Source organism: Hemitrygon akajei, chromosome 2 (assembly GCF_048418815.1).
Source record: "Hemitrygon akajei chromosome 2, sHemAka1.3, whole genome shotgun sequence".
Classification (NCBI taxonomy): domain Eukaryota; kingdom Metazoa; phylum Chordata; class Chondrichthyes; order Myliobatiformes; family Dasyatidae; genus Hemitrygon; species Hemitrygon akajei.
The window spans coordinates 128,054,511-128,069,185 of record NC_133125.1 but is presented as its reverse complement, the minus strand read 5'-3'; the positions used below and the strand labels follow the sequence as shown (position 1 = coordinate 128,069,185).

Below are 14,675 nucleotides of genomic sequence, written 5' to 3'. Positions count from 1 at the left end.
ACTTTTCTGCATTCTACAGTGATGCTGGCACCAGTTTTCTCATCCCTTTTACCTTGACAGCAATGAGGGTGTTCTGTATCAACCAGATTTCAAAAGCAACTCTGTACATGAACTTAGCGATGAAGAAATGCATTAAGTTTCAAATCATCACCTCAGTTTGTTACGATCATTATCTCCACCAGTGTGGTGAATATGTAATCTGAAGCTTACATTCAAAAGTTATTGGGGTTGATGCGATGCAGTGTAAGTTCATAGGAACGTATTGAAGTTATTGATTACATACATTGCAATTTCAACTCCAAACTGATAATCCTATAGCTAGATAGTTGTAATTTTCTTTTGCAGTTCATATGGTTTGACTGCAGGGCAGAGGCTATTTGTCTCACAGTCTGCATTTCATCTGGCAAAGCTTTGCTCCAGGAACACCTTGTAACTGAATTTCAAATAATATTTAATCCAACACTTGATACTGTTCTGCTTTATTTTGATTCTCTCAAATCCTAGTTATGTCATTTCTGAAGATCTCTCAACGTGTCTTCATCCATTCCTGTCGCAGGTTATCCTAATTCTTTTTCCATATTTGAAGACTTCCTGAGAAAACAATGATGCTTGGTAGAACCATTTTATTTACATGATGGGCATTCTTTCAATGAATTTGCTGTGCTCTGTGACAGATTTAAATATCTTTGCACTTATTTATGTTTCCTGGAGAATGGATCTATCATTAAGGACCCTAATCATCCAGGGCATGCTACCATCAGGAAGGAGGTACAGGATTGATTAACTGATTGATTGATTAATTATCTTTGATTGAGATACAGCACAGAATAGGCCCTTCTGGCCCTTTGAGTCATGCCCACCCAGTAATCGCTTGATTTAAAGTTAGCTGCTAACCACAGTGACAATTTACAATGACCAATTTATCTACTAACCAATATATCTTTGAACGTGGGAGGAACCAGAGAAAGCCTACACAGTCATGGGGAGAATGTACAAACTCCTTGCAGGCAGCAACAGGAATTGAACCCGGACTCATTAATACTGTAACACATTGCGCTACTGTGCCAAGCTTGAAGGCACACCCTTAATGATTCAGGAACAGCTTCTTCCCCTCTGCCATTAGGTTTCTGAATGGACAATGAACCCATAAACACCACCTCACTACTTTTTTTTACACTACTTATTTAATTTAACTATTTAATATATACAGTATATACTTACTATAATTAATATTTTTCTATTATTATGTACTGCATTGTACTGCTGCCTCATGACAACAAATTTCATGACATATGCTGGTGATATTAAACCTGATTCTCATTCAGATTCTATTAATTGCAACAACCTCATATGATGTGATTTACCTTTACATGCTGCTGGGAAATAAATGTAGATTTGAGAAATAAAAGGATTAGAATATAGAACAAGGAAAATTACAGTACAGACAGGCCCTTGATTTTGTGCCAACCTTTAAACCTATTTGAGGATCAATCTAACCCATCCCTCCTACATAGCTCTCTATTTTTCTATCTTATCTTATTAAAAGTGTCTCTGCAGAATTCTCTGGCTAGGACAAGCAGAGCAGAAGCCTGAAGAATTTCCCCTACGGTTAACTCAAGAATGATACGCAGCTCTGAAAATAGGCATCAATCTGATACTCGAACAAAGAAAAATATAATCTTAAGAAATACAGCATTTCGACAGAAAGTGAGGGGAACCCTGCCCATAAATACTTCAGGCTGGTGCTGGTGCTGAATCGTCAGAGAGTCAGAGAGTCCCGGCTGAAAACCACAAGTGAAACAGAAGGGAAAATAAACTTCAGCCACCAAATTCAGAGTGGAAGCCCCTCCCACCTTGGGTTCATACCCTCACCTCCTCATCTTCCAATCTTGTCACATTTCCCTTCCCCAGTCAAGATATGTGTGCCTTTTCCAGAAGGGTCATTAAATCAGGGCACAGATAAAATGCAGCATTGAAATGAGATGACAGCATTTATAAGAAGCACAATTAGTTTACGATAAGATGCTTGTGACAAATTTTGGCGCATTAAGGATACAATCTGTACAAATTGGCTTCATTTGCTCTCACCGTTTTCCCTTTAAGTTTTGTTAATGACTGACATATTACTTCAATAAAGTTCCCAAAAAAACAAATGTCTGCACCAACACCAGAAAAACAGGGAAATTCAAAGCAATTTAGACTAATCAGTGGAAGGATAAGATATAATCAACAATTGCAGTATATGTAGTTGATTTATGATGTATATTAAAAGAAAAGGTTTTAAACAGCATCTTATTAATTAGGGCATAAAATTTGTGTTGTAAAAGGAAGAAAGCCACTAGCCTATCAAATTCATTTTATCTAGGAAATTGACTTCTGCAGTTAATCCCATCTGTTATGCATTGATTCTATCTCAGATGTCAGTAGTTTGTTTTTGATTGTAAACCATTATGATGCAGCAGTAATGGATATAATTACAATGGGTGAACTTGGTAGAAGGAGGAAAGGATTTATATTTATATTGCTATTACGAAATCCCACGGCTATTTTTTAATTAATCCATTATCTTTGAAGTTCAGTCTCTATCAAGTAGATAAAAGTGAAATTTAAACTATTTTCAGCAAAGTACTACAGATGGAAAATAAATGACACATCTTGGGCAGCATTATCTGATGAAGAAACATTTGCCAAGTTAATGAACTTTCTTAGCAAAGAGTACCATCATATCTTTCCTTTCTATCTGAGCAGGCAGATGGGATTCTTAACTTTTTCATCTCTTTCCATTGAAGCCAATATCAAATATCAGCCAACCAAAGGTAAAACCTACCTGTTTTTTGTTAGATGTGAATCCAAAATAGCATTGACTGTCTCAGCCCAAGATAGCAATCTTCCACGATCTTATTAATCAGTAGTTACTAAATGCTTTAAGTTATGAATCTGAGAGGCCTCAACTAAACTGTGAACCTCCCAGTTAAACAACTCTCTCAATTTTCAGCCCAGTTTATTGGTGCCGAGCAGCGCCCCTCTCACATTCTCACACACTGATGCTCTCTGTCACTTGCTCAACTTTCCTGTTTTTTTTGCCCATTTCCTATTCATTTTAAATTGTAGATTGAATTACCTCATTTGCTTTGCCAAGGACGTACTCAGAACTCACACATGGGGCCTACAAAAAGACTGCTGCCCTTCCAAGTGCGGAATTAATTGTCTAATGCATGAATGGAAAGATTCCAGATGTGCAAAATCTTAGTCACAGAACAGCTTGCAGCAGTTTAACATGCTGTGATGAAGTGCAAGCTATCGTGGATAATCTTGGAAGGTCTTGTAAAATAATTTACACAGTCCATGAAATATATATAAATAAAACACAGATGGTGGGATTCTAGAAAATAAATATAGAAGTACTCAGCAGGTCAGGAAACATCTGTGGAGGGAAAAGCTCAGGTTGATGACCTTTTATCAAAACAGTTGATCAAGGGTCAACAACAATGAAATCTTAATCACTTTAATTTTGTTGATGAACGCTGCTTGAACTACTGACCATAAAGTAACTGACTCATTTCTAACATATTTTCAAAAGCTGTGATATCTTTATGATGGATATTCACTCTTAACTTTGTATTCTCCGTGGTATGGCCCCTCCACCTTATTGTCTGCCTGCACTGTAACCGTAGAACTACATTCTCCATTCTGTAAACATAAGAGGTTCTGCAGATGCTGGAAATCCAAAACAACACACACAAAACGCTGGAGTAACTCAGCAGGCCAGGCAGCATCTATGGAAATGAGTAAACAATCGATGTTTCAGGCCAATACCCTTAGTCAGCATTGGATAAGAAGGGACAGAAAACAGAATAAGAAGCTGACGGTAGGAGAAGGTATAGGAGATTAGAGAGAAGATGGGTAGAAGGAGCAACACCTCATTTTCCATCTGGGTAACCTCCAACGTGCTGGCAAAATCATCAATTTTTCTAATGACCAGTATTAAAACCGCTTCTCCTTTCCTCTTCTTAAATTCTCTACTCTAGCTTTCCCCTCACCTCTCCTCTTTTCCTTACCTGCCCATCATCTCCCCTACTGCCCTTCCTCCTTCCCTTTCTCCCACAGGCCACTCTCCTCCCCTATCAGATTCCTAGTTCTCCAGCCATTTAACTTTACCACCATCACCTCCCTGTTTCATACTTCCACCCACCTGTCTTCACCTATCACATTGTATTCCTTCACCTCCCCCATCTTCTTATTCTGGCTTTATCATCCTTTCTTTCCAGTCTTGATGAAGGGTCTCAGCCCGAAACGTCAACTGTTTATTCATTTCCATAGATTCCATTCTGATTTTCCATTCTCCATTCTGTTACACTTTTCCCTTGTATTATCTTGATGTACTGATGTGGTGAAATGATCCAAATGGATGGCATATAAAACAAGGTTTGTTCTCTGCACCTTGAACCTTCTGATAATAATAAGTAGATTTCTAATTACCAGCAACCATCAATCAAAAACACTGCCCATCATTAAGGAACCGCACCATCCAGGACATGCCCTCTTCTCATTGCTGCCTTTAGGGAGGAGATGGAGGAGCCTGAAGACACACACTCAACTATTCAGAAACGGCTTTTTCCCCTCCTCCATCAGATTTCCGAATAGACAATGTCCCAGGAACACTATGTCACTTTTTGCACTACTTATTTATTTTGTTAATAAGTCTTAGAGTTAGAGAGTCATAGAATATTACAGCATAGAAACATTCCTTTCAGCCCCTCTAGTCCATGCTGAACCATTAATCTGTCTAGTCCCATCGATTTGCAACCGGACTATAGCCTTCCATTTCCTCTCCCATCCATGTACCTAACCATGTCTTTTAAATGTTGAAATGGATCCCGTATCCACCACTTGTAATGGAAGCTTGTTTCACATTCTCACCACCCTCTGATTGAAGAAGATCCCGCTCATGTTCCCCTTAAACATTTCACCTTTCACCCTTAACTCATGACCTCCAGTTGTACTCTCTTTGGAAAAAGCCTGCTTTTTACCGTATCGACACCCACTCATAGTTCAATATACCTCCATCAAATCTCCACACAAACTTATATATTCTGGGAAATGAAGTCCATATAATTCTAGTCCTCATGCCCCAGCAGCATCCTTGTGAATTTTTCCCGTATCGTTCAACCTTATTTATATCTTCCTTGTAGATGGGTGACCAAAACTGCACAAAATACTCTAAATTAGACCTCACCAACATCTTTTACAATTCAACATAACATTCCAACTCCTGTACTCAATATATTGATTTATGAATGCTAACGTGCCAAAAGCTTTCCTTATGGCTCTATCTATCTGTGATGCCACTTTCAAGGAATTATGGATCTGCATTTCTAAATCCCTCTGTTCTACTGCGCTCCTCAGTGCCCTACCGCTCATCATGTAAAACCTACCATGGTTGGACCTTCCAAAGTGCAACACTCTACATATAGATGCATTAAATTCCAACTGCCATTTTTAGTCCATTTTTTTCCATGATGGGAACATACAAACTCTGTACTCTCAATATTTCAATTTTGAAGGCATCCCACCTACTACGTACATCTTTGCCCGAAAAGAACAGGTCCAGATCCTTTCTGATACCATCAAAATTAGCCTTTCTCCAATGTAGAATCTTAACCCAAGCACCAGACCTATCCTTTTCTATTATTACCTTGAAACTAATAGCATTATATTCACTAGTTTGTAAAACGTCCCCTACACAAACATTTGTCACCTGCCCTATCTCATACCCGAAAAGGAGATCTAATATCACACTCTTTCTAGCTGGGACTTCCATGTATTTATTAAGGAAACTTTCCTGAACACATTTGACAAACTCTTTCCCATCCAGCCCTTTTACAGTATGGGAGTCCCAGTCAATAAGTGTAAAGTTAAAATCACTTACTATCATAACCTTATGTTACTTGCAAACAGTATGAAATCTCTCTACAAATTTGTTGTTCTAAATCTTGTAGACTGTTGGGTCGTCTACAATATAATCCTGTTAATGTGGTCATACCATTTCTACTCCTCAATTCTACTCATCAGTCCTCACCAGATGAATTCTCCAGTCTGTCCTGACTGAGCACTGACATGAAATTTTCCCTGACTAGTAATGCCATCTCTCCCCCTTTAATCCCTCCCACTACATCACGTCTAAGGCAATGAAACCCCGGAACACTAAGCTGCCAGTTTCATTCCTGCAACCAAGTCTCATAAATAGCCACAATGTTATAATTGCATGTATCGATCCATGCTCCAAGCTCAACCGCCTTTCCTACAATACTCCTTGCATTGAAGTACACTCAGGTCCGAATTTTAATCCCACCATGCTCAACCTTTTGATTCCTAACTTTGTATGTAGGCTTAACAACATTATTCTCCATAACCACTCCACTATCTGTAACTCTCATCCCCCTGCAACACTCGTTTGAAGTCCCCATGCAGCACTAGTAAATCTTCCTGCAAGGATATTAGACACCACCAGTTCAGATGCAAACCATCCCTTCTGTAAAGGTCCCACCTTTCCTGGAAGAGAGTTCAATGATCCAAAAATCTGAAGCCTTCCCTCCTGTACCATCTCCTTACCCTTGTACTAAACTGTATAATCTTCCTATTTCTGCCCTCTGTAGCATGTGGCATGGGTAGTAATCCTGAGACCACAACCTTGGAGGTGCTGTCCTTTAACTTAGCATCTAATTCACTGAACTCAGCTTACAGGACCTTGTCTCCCCTCCTACCCATGTCATTGGTACCAACGTTGACCACGGCCTCTGGCTGCTCACCCTCCCTTTTATGGATGCGTTGGGCTCGATCTAAGATGTCCCAGACCCTGGCATCCAGGAGGCATCATACCATCAGGAAATCTCATTCTAATCCACAGAACCTTCTTTCTGTTCTCTTAACCAATTAATTTTCTATCACTACAGCCCACTTCATCTCCCTGCTTCCCTTCTCAGCCACAAAGCCAGACTCAGAGCCAGAGACCTCTGTGAGGTCATCCTATCCAACAGTATCCAAGTGGTATAGCTGTTGTTGATGGGAATGGCCACAGGGATACTCTGCATTGGCTGTTTATCCCCTTTCCCCCTCCTGACAGTCACCCTGTTACCTGTGCTCTACACCTCAGATGTAAATACTTCCCTGAACATCCTTTCTAACAACCCCTCAGACACCCCAATGATGCAGAGTTCATCCAGTTCCAACTCCATAACATGATCTGTTAGAAGCTGCAGCTGGCTGCACTTCTAGCAGGTGTAGTTGTCAGGGAAACTGAAGGTCTCCCTGCCTTCCCACATCCTGCAAGAGGAGCATTCTACTATCCTGCCTGGCATCTCCATTGCTCTAAATGTGCAATGGTAAAGAAAATAAATAAGAACTCGACCTATGGCCTAAGCATCTTCACGCCAAAGCCTCATCTTCCCACTCTGACACTGATCCACTTACATAATAGCCGCTCTGCTTCCTAACTTCTTTTTATTGGACCTTACCAAGTGCCTAATGATGTGCAATCTAATGCTTCCTTGGAAACTGATGCACAAAAGGTGCTGACTGCCCACACTCTCTCTCCCTCTCTCCCTCTCCCTCTCCCTCTCTCTCTCCAATCCAATGTCTACTTGGGAATTGTGGCAAAAACAATGTACATTTTGTAATTTTATGTTTCTTATTGTAACATCGTAATTATTTATGTATTGTACTGTACAATACATCTGCAAATCAACACATTTCACAACATAAGTCAGTGATAATAAACCTGATTCTGATCAAAATGGCAAGCATTTACTTTTTACTTGAGTTAATTCCTATATGTAAGCTTAGTGGCAACAATTTCTCATAGGAATCCTCACATACTTCCTATATAACTACTCTGCAAATGATTTACACACTTTAATGTGGTGATCTCATTGTAAATCCAGATGTTGGCAGGCAGATGCAAACTGGGGAGGACCCATTGCATCTATAGATATTCTCCTTAAACTGTATAATGCGCTTGTGAGGCCTCCCTTGAGTACTGTGTACAATTTTGGTCTCCATATTTTGTGAGGGATGTGAACGCACTGGAGAGAGTTCAGCAAATGTCTACAGCATATGAGCTATGCAGAAAGATTGAAAGAATTAAATCTTTTTAACCTAAGTAGACATAGAATAAGAGTAGAAATTACAGAAGTGTTCAAAATCATTAATGATAGAAATAAAGTGGATGCCAGGTGCTACTTCAAGATTAATTTGTCTACAAGGACACAGGGCCATAGGTAGAGACTGGTAAAAGGGAGACTTCAGAGTAACTTTAGGAAGCATTTCTTACACAGCGAGTTGTGGATGCATAGAACAAACTACCTTGTTGTGTGGTTGAGAGTAGTACCTTAGAGACTTATATATCTGAACTCGATAGTTATTTCAACACACTATGTGAATAGGAATTTGGTGAGCTTTGATGGGTTGAACGGCCTGTTCTTGTCAAAAACTTTCCAATGTTGCAATGATGACAAACACTGAACAAATCTGAACCAGAAAATAGACAATACTGTCCAGTTTGGGGATTTGCAATTGATTGAGTGTTGGTACTCATCAAACCCGTTCCATTCTCCAGAAAGTAAAGATTAATCGCTTGAATACAGCTTTGAAAATATATAAGGGGGTATTAATAAATGTTTTGTGTTATTATTGATTTGTCCATAGAATGAGAACTTTGCTGGCAATATTGGCATTTATTTCACAACCCTAATTTCTCTGAAGAAAGACCATAAGATATAGGAGCAGAATTAGGCCATTTGCCTCCACCTTTCCTCCATTCCCTCTCAGCTCCAATCTCCTCACCTCTCCCTGTATCCCTTCATGTCCTGACTAAACACGAATCTCTCAAGCTCTGCCTTAAATATACCCAATGATTTGGCCTCCATGGCTGCCTGTGGCAATGAATTCCACAGATTCACTACTCTCTAGCTAAAGAAATTCCTCCTCTTCTCCATTAATAAATGGACGTTCCTCTATTCTGAAGCTGTGTTCTCTGTTCTTAGACTCCCTAACCATAGGAAACACCCTCTCCACATCTACGTTGTCAAGGCCTTTCAACATTTAATAGGCTTCAATGAGAAGCCCCTTCATTCTTCTGAATTACAGCGAATTAAGGTCGAGCCATCAATCGCTCCTCATATGATAAACCTTTCAATCCCAGAATCATTTTCGTCAACCTCCTTTGAAACCTCTCCAATGTCAGCACATCCTTTCTTAGATAAGGGGCCCAAAACTGCTCACAATACTTCAAGTGAGGCCACATAAATGCCTTATAAAGCCTTAACATTACATCCTTGCTTTAATATTCTATTTCCCTCAAAATGAATCCTAACATTGCACTTGTCTTTCTCACCACCGACTCAGCCTGCAAATTAATCTTTAGGGAATCCTTCATGAGGACTCCCAAGTCCTTTTGCACCTAGTTAAGAGTTAATTACATCAGTGTATTAGGTAAAGACAGCAGATTTCATTCCCCCGAAGCATTTTTGTATTCTCCCTAAAATCCAGTGCAGTTTTAGTTACCTTTGCTAAAAACATCACATGCCAAATTTATTTAAAAACTTGAATTTAAATTCCTCAGGACCAATGATGGGGTTCAAACTCACCTCACTGCACCAACAGCCAAAACTCTGGACAAGTCCAGCAGTTTATCCACTTTGCTGGTGTACCATTGGATTTAATTTAATCTTTATCTCCTTTGCATATTTTGATTAGCAAAGTTTGGAGGGAAAGGTGGACATTCAGGAACTAGAAAATGTGATAGAGACTTTTACAATACATTTTTAAGATTAAGAATAGCTTTGTTTGTCACATGTACATCAGTGAAGTACATCATTTGCATCAATGACCGACACATTTCGATAATGTGCAGGGCAGCCCGTAAGTGTCGGCTTCCTTTCAACATCAACTTAGCATGCCTACGACTTGCTGACCCCTACTAGCCTGTAACTCTTTTGGGATATGCCAGGAATCTGAAGAACCCTGAGGAACACCACACGGTCACAGGGAGAACATACAAATTCCTTACAGCCAACAATGGGAATTGAACCCTCGATTACAGGTGCTGTAAAGTGTTGTACTAGCCTCTATGCTACCATATGGCTCTAGAATTGGTAATACCATATGTTAGGTAGATCTTAGCAACGAAGAGTTCAGAGGTGATTATAACTAACCGATGTCCAAATACACTGACTCAGAAATCTTGTGATAAAGGGTATGTGAAATATTATTGTTTCAGGGCATTCCTACCAATTTTATACCAAGGATCTCCTGACAACTTGCTGACCTCCACAATATGTCCCAGTCTAGCTGTGAATTGAGTAAATATTGTATCAGCAAATTTAGTGAAGGCCTTTCCACTGATCTTCCATAGCAGAGCTGACAAAGTGTTTAACAGTATGTGTCAAGTATATGCATTGGGTTTGGCCATTCTGTATAGCTGAATGGAGATGCTATTGGTCATGTGAGTGAAGGAAGAATAATGGTTTCCAAATGATCATCGGGCTATGACATAAAGGCTATTATAAAACCATAGCAGATATTCAATTAAACTTTAGTTATTTATTTACCTCTATGAATTACTTTGAAATCAAAATTAATGGAATGAGGGAATCATCTTCCCATTAATGCTAACACTGAGACTACAGTGTGGATCAGTTTAATCATGTGCCCAACCATTTTACTCCAATCAATCAGACAATGTAGAAAAAATTCAGCATGCCTCAACTGGAACATGGGATACAATACAATAAAAGGCTTTGTGCAATATTCATGTTCTTAGTATTATTGGCATGATTTATACAGTGTTGTTTGCATCATTCTTGCAAACAAAGCCATAGGCATACATATATCATGCAGATACTGTAATTCCAGATTGTTTGTTGGATAAAATGAGAGAACTAACGAGCTTCAAATACCAAGCTTAGAAAGGTATTATTATTTCAGTACCATTTCAATTTGGTAGGCATGATAACGTTTACATTTTTTTATACTTCAACTCAGAAAGTCATGCATTACCAACTTAGACTCTGAATATTCTTAAAAGTGTTGGCAGCTCAATGTGGAACATAGCACTGGCATTCACCCTGTAACGGACAAAATATTCAGTCCTTCCAGGCAGGTCAGCTCAAATTCAGAAGATTGAAACCTCTTGAGAAAGCCCCAAAGGTGGCATTCTCTCTGCTTCTTATGGAGTTGAGAGGCAGAACACCAATTGACTGTGATCAGTCCCATAATATCTGCTTGCTAACTTGGTGTTAGGTTAAAACTTTTGAGGGTTCAGTAGTTCCCTTCTTTCAATGGAGGGAAAGAGCATCTAGGGTTAGGGGGTAAATTTCAGGAGTTCAGAGTTTTAAAAAACTTTTTGTAACTTCTTAGTAATCTTTTCATTAATATAATTAACTTCGGAATTTCAGAAATGTTCATCAGAGAGTTTTGACAATTGGTTAATTGCTAACCGGAGCAAACTGCACATAGACCGTGGCGGAAATTGAATCTTGAATGCTCGCGCTATAAAGTGTTACACATTAATTACACTACCATGCCACTTGGCATCCTAACTTCAGTTAGAAGTTTCTATACTCCACAGGATTTCATCAGTAAAGTTAGAGCCAACCTCATGGGAGAAGTAACTGTTAAAAGATAGGATCCAATTAAAAGCCAATCCAGTAAAATGGGAAGCAGTAGGCATAGGCAACTCACCACTCCCAGAAAATCTCAGGTCAATATTCTTTATGTAAAGTTTGCAAAATAGTTAATCAGTTATATATTCTGGGAAGTGCCACATATGCATTCTTCTACTGGCAAAAGAAATAACATTTTTCATTCCAAACAACAATTTTTTGCAAATAAAAATATATTATAATCACTCTAGCGGTTGCTGCCACAGAACTCCAGTGAACTAAGTTCAATCCCAACCTCTACCGCTGATCGTGTGTGGTTTGTGGTTTCCCGAGTTCAGATCCCTCCCATGTCAACACATCCAGAGATGCACAAGTTGTGAGGTAACTGGCCACCATAAATTCTCCTTCATGTGTAGATAAGTGGCTAAACTTGGAAGACAGCTGTCGGAAATGGTGGGATGAATAAAATGAGTAGTGTAAATATGGGTGCTTGATAGTCAGTGTGAACTTAGTATACAGTAACTGATGCTTCTCTGAAATCATTCAAGAGTTAAGATGATGAATTAACTTTCTATCTTGCATGCAAGGACAGAAGCCTTGCTCTGGAACAGGAGTTCCCAACCTATTTTATGCCATCGACCAATACCATTAAGCAAGGTGTCTGTGGGCCCCAGGTTGGAAAACCCTGATCTAGGGCTTTACAGTTTTATATGAACCATTGACTAAATCAAAAAGCATACAAAAATGTTATAGCACTGATTGACTGATGTGAGTGAGGATCTTACTCAGTTCATGCAACTCGAGCTACACTTGCACTAAACAATCTATTACTCAGACTGGATCTCATATCAACCCTGTTGTAGATGGTGTGTATCATAGGCACATCCACATATTGAGATATAAGGAAAGAGCGAAGCCATAACTATACCCAATTAATCAAAATTAGTATTCATTACTGTCTAGAAAACAACTCATTGTTGAAAATGTAATGATATTTTAATTGTTGCAATCTTTTTGGAAGCTACAGCATAGCTCTCCAGTCATCTAATTTCTCAATTTCCTATACCTTTCATGAACTAATATACATTTGCACACATTATCTAATGTGCTTTTTATGTATCCCTTGGCATTAAACAGGATTTTATCTAAGATAAGTACGACAAAGTTTGACTCAGACTTTTGAAAAGAGCTGTCAGAATATATGATGAAAGACTTGGCTGAAGAGATTGATTTTCAGGTGGATCTTACAGAGGATAGAGATAGCAAAGAAATAATCAGCTGGCATCTTCATCTGGACACCTGGTAAGAAAATAAAGATTAAACTGTATGTTTATCAAATCACAAAATTCAGATTGAACTTCATACTTTCAAGAAAATATTTAAAACTGGTTGTGTTTATTTTTAAATTTGATTTACAGTAAGCAAATAAGCAGCAAAGTGGGTGGGCAATGCTATGGAACTGATGTTTCTTTCCCATGTTTGTCCATGCCCTGAACCACAGTAATTATCTCCAAATCTTAGAATCCCATTCCTGTTATCTCCTGACTACTACAACTGATATTGTATATGGTTCCCACACCTTAAGCTTTCTTAAAATCCAGCTTCAACCCCAGGATCAAAAGTCTGCCTTACCGTGCAAGCAATTCCTTTCCTATCTGTGATACTGATTGTATTTCCACCACCAAGGTCTCTGTGTGCTTTATTTCACCTTTGCCTTCACACAAAAAGGCTGTAAGAGCCTTTTAGACAAAACAGAAGCAACAAAAGATGTTGACAAGAGGGAATTAAGCCTCCTTCGGCCCTTCAAACACAATGCAACCTTTGTTTAGATTAACTACCAGTCTGACCTCCAAAAACTCTGATATAGCCTTTTCTGAATCAGTCTCTCCACATCTTTTTTCTTCTAAACTAATTTTGCAACCCATGACTAAACAAATTCTTCCCCTTAGATCATTGTCCTTAGCTTAGCCTATAAGTAGCAAAAGCAGTTGTCTTTCAAGTAGGTACCACTTCCACTTTTGACTCTTGACCTAGACCACACCTACACTCAAAGGCTCCTTCTAACTTAAAGTGTTTAAATCCCATCACAAGCTTGGATTTCCTACCTCCAGCTACTTTATTACTTTCTTCTGTCTGCATGTCACGCATTTGAATTTTCTCATAAATCGGTCCTCATGCCCTTTTCCTTTAAGAGTCTCTGTAAGAGAGCTCACTTAGAGTCACTGACCTGAAACATTTTTTTCTATACAAGCTGCCCCAGTATTTTTTGCCTTTATCTCTTTAAAACAGAACTCGGACCAAGCTTGTGCTTGTCCCTCCAGGGTTTTTTTTTGCAGTCTTTGCATATCTATATAAGAGTTCTGTGTCTCCCTGCATTACATAAGCCATAGAAATACTTGTGATGATGCAGTGTACTGCACGGGTGGGGGAGGGGGGTTGAGGGTTGTTCTATCAAAAATAATATTATAATTGCTAAAACTCAAAGTGACAGCTGACTCAATAAGGAACTTTGAAATGGTATTTACTGACAAAAACTGCTAAATTGTGTAGAAAGTTAAAGATCTATCTAAATTACTATAGATTCCAAAGTCAAGCTCTGCCACAACTTGCCAGATTGCATGATCTACTTCCACTTTTGGGTTTTTCTGACCTCCCTTTTGGCAACTAGTGCTTCTTGCTTCTAGCTGACTCCATCCCGGATGTCAGATTCACCTGCTTCTACATCATACCCTGTGAAAAATTTTGGCAGCCCACAATATGATGCAGAGAGAGGAGCTGCTGCCTCTCATTAGTGATCAATCCAGGATTTACCTAAAGACCATATGGATTTCCTGATCTTTTCTCCCAAAATTCCACAAAGTGTACAGTAGTTTGGTGGGTTAATTAACCACCATACATTGCTTCTGATGTAACAGTGAAATTGATGGAAACACTGAAGGCGGGGGCGGGGGGGGGGTGGGGGAGGGAGAATAGATTGAAGCAAAGATTAGTGAAGAAAGGGGATTGATCTGTGAA

At 39.1% G+C, this 14,675-nt stretch overlaps 1 protein-coding gene across 1 annotated transcript in view; it reads right to left on the bottom strand.

Annotated features, from left to right (window-relative positions):
• The window catches only part of LOC140715418 (endothelin receptor type B-like), a 44,429-nt gene that overhangs the window by 24,212 nt on the left and 5,542 nt on the right, over window positions 1-14,675 (bottom strand). The gene's annotated exons all lie outside the window — the stretch shown is intronic.